The following is a 3117-nucleotide window of genomic DNA, read 5'->3' as shown; positions in this document are numbered from 1 at the left end:
GCCCACTGTTGGAGGGGTCCATGGTCTGTTATAAGTGAAATATATTAGCAGTGGTTTCAGTAAATTATGGGATTCAGTTAGCCAAAGAGTTCACAGGAGTCTCCAGAGGGCAAAGAAAACTTTAATTGCCTCTTTTTTTGCCTGTGCCTGGCTTTTGGAGAATAACATCAGCTGCTTTTTGAATAAGAAGCATTTCTCGCTTCATGATTCTCCAGGTAACCGGCCAGTTTCCACTGCTGAATTGATTTTGTTCCCAGTTTTTGGCGCATATTAAATAGCATGTGGTGACTCATTGTCTCTCAAGTTCTTTGAGGTTCATAACCAAGACATATTCCTCAGCTTGAATCGAGGTGCTTCTGTTCCCTGTCTCTCCTTGCTCCTCGTGGCTACACTGTCTTTTGTGGCCTGGGGGCCACACATCTGGAAAGCTGTACTCTTCCTCTTAGACCTCTCTGCCTGCATCCTGCCCTCCTTCAGAAAGCTGTGGTGCATTTGCCAAATACACATGTACGCAGGCACCAAAACACTTTTGTTGTCTCAGCCATTTACAAATAATTTAACAGCTTACAAATTATTTAAAAGCAATGAAGCCAGAGATCTCAGAACCTCCAGTTGTGTTCTATTATCTGTTGCCATGACCATCTTTGGGCATATTTTTCCATACTTCTGGGCACTTCATTGGATTTTCCTACTGCTTCCTACACATCAAATGTATGCTTGCCTACCCTAAATTTTGGGGAAAAGGATGTCTTTCTTTTCTTTCTTTCCTCTGGCTTTCCTGTTCCACCCAGCAAAATTCCACTTTCCCATGGCATCTTCTTCATCTTTTCCTTGGCTGTCTCTTCCCCTCCACCAACATTAATGACTACGTATTAGGTGATCTCCCTTCCAGTCCTCAGAATTTGCCTTCGGCATAGGCATTATTAACCATTCCTTGACAATGAGGACACTGATGCATGAAACAGGCAGCTTACTGGCTCAAGGTCACACAACTACCAAGGCAAAAGGCCAGATTTGATTCTGGATCTTCTGCTCTAGAGTCCCATTTCATTCCTCATCTTGCATTTTCTGCCAGATGGTATCTTGGTCTCGGAACATCCTTTATTCTGTATCTATTGGCTGTTTCCTTTTGCTCTGTCTAGATCTCTAAATTTGACTCTACCTGAGTCAGCTCTAGCCCATCCCAACATATCTGTGAATGTAATAAAGGAGAAGTGTGCTTAAACAGTCTGACAGATACAGCACCAATCAACCCTCTATGATGTGGCTTTGCAGGAAGTGTTTGCTAGAGACAGTATGGAACCCAGCCAGGTCTCAAGAACTGGATTTTCTCCTTCACATCAGGACAGGATTGGCTGTGCTCTCCCTAGAGGGCAAGAGAAAGACAAGGCTTCCTCTCCTTCCTCAGCCAAAGTCATAGGACTTTAGTCTTGCTAATGGACAAGAGTGAGGGAAGGTGGCATTTATACCAGTGGAAGGTTGACAACAATGTTTTTAAATGAAGGAGACTCAGGGAGCCAGAAATCTAATTTCCCATCTACAACCAGCTGCCAAACTGGATCCCCCTTTGAAAATGACTTACTTAGGTTTCAGTGGGAGCTGGTCCCTGTAGCATGTGTGTGCATCCATAGCAGTAGCTCTCTTTCCCAGAGAGTGGAATTTGTGTAAATCCAACAAATATTGGGAAAACTCAGAGCAGATCTTCAGGGCCCACTTCTCCATCCACATTCTTCACCTTCAGTTGATTCAGATGATGGAGATCCTATCTTCAAGGCACCCTTCCTCCCTCCATGCTCTGGCTGACTTTGCCTCCAACTGATCAGCCCACCACCACTCTTTCTCTCTCTAGGACCTTCATATCCCCCCTCTTCCTTGGCCATATCCTCCCAGTCTTGAAAATGCCCTTTCTGTGTCTCTGTCACTCCCTCGTACCACATTCTTTTTCACTGTATTCATAGCCAAACTTGAAAGCTGTCCCCGCTTTGTAAATAAGTTCATTTGTATCATTTTTCTTTTTTTAGATTTCACATAGAAGTGATATCATATGATATTTGTCTTTCTCTGTCTGCCTTTCTTAACTTAGTATAATAATCTCTAGGTCCTTCCATGTTGCTGCATTATTTCATTCTTTTTATGGCTGAGTAACACTCCATTATATATATGGACCACATCTTCTTTACCCACTCATCTGTCAGTGGATGACTAGATTCCTTACATGTCTTGACTATTGTAAATTGTGCTACAATGAACATTGAGGTGTATATGTCTTTTCCAAGTATGGTTTTCTCTGAGTATATGTTGCCAAAGGGAAAAGGTAGGGGAATGGACAAATTAGGAGGTTGGGATTAATGTATATACACCACTATATATACAATTGGAGAATGAAATGGAAATCCACTCCAATATTCTTGGAAATGGAAATCCCCTGGAAAGAGGAGCCTGGCAGGCTACAGTCCATGGGGTTGCAAAGAGTCAGATAGGACCTAGGGACTAAACAAAATGTATAAAACAGATAATCAACAGGGACATACTCTGTAGCACAGGAAACTATACTCAGGACTCTGTAATAATCTATATGGGAAGAGAATCTGAAAAAGAATGGATATATGTACTTAAATCACTTTCCTGTACATATGATGCTAACACAACATCATAAATTAATTATACTCCAATATAAAATGAAAAAAAATTTAAATAAAGAAAGCTGCATACAACTCATTGTACCTCTCTGCTTCCTCCCTGTAAATCGACTGAAACTGTTCTCTTAAAAATAATTATAAGTTCCTAGTAATCCACCTGATGGTTTCTGCTCATTCTTCCTGGGCTTTCTGCAGCTTTCAGCACCTTAACAATGTTCTTGTGCTTGCTTTGAGAGTCTCTTCCTCCTCACCTTCTAACCTTCCCTACTTCAGATCTGTCTCCCTCTTTCATTCTCTGAGACTCTGGCTCCATGTGAATCTTACTCCAAGAAACTCATCCCCTATCAAGAACTCAAATAGGATGGCTATTCAGATGGCTTTGAAATGTATTGTATATCTAGTTCTGGCCTAACCTTTCTCTAGATTCCAGCCTTATGTGTGTACCTATTAAATATTTCCACCCTATTAGGGTCCCATT

This window comes from Ovis canadensis, chromosome 8 (assembly GCF_042477335.2).
Source record: "Ovis canadensis isolate MfBH-ARS-UI-01 breed Bighorn chromosome 8, ARS-UI_OviCan_v2, whole genome shotgun sequence".
NCBI lineage: Eukaryota > Metazoa > Chordata > Mammalia > Artiodactyla > Bovidae > Ovis > Ovis canadensis.
The sequence above is the reverse complement of the archived record's forward strand: the minus strand, read 5'-3'. Positions refer to the sequence as shown.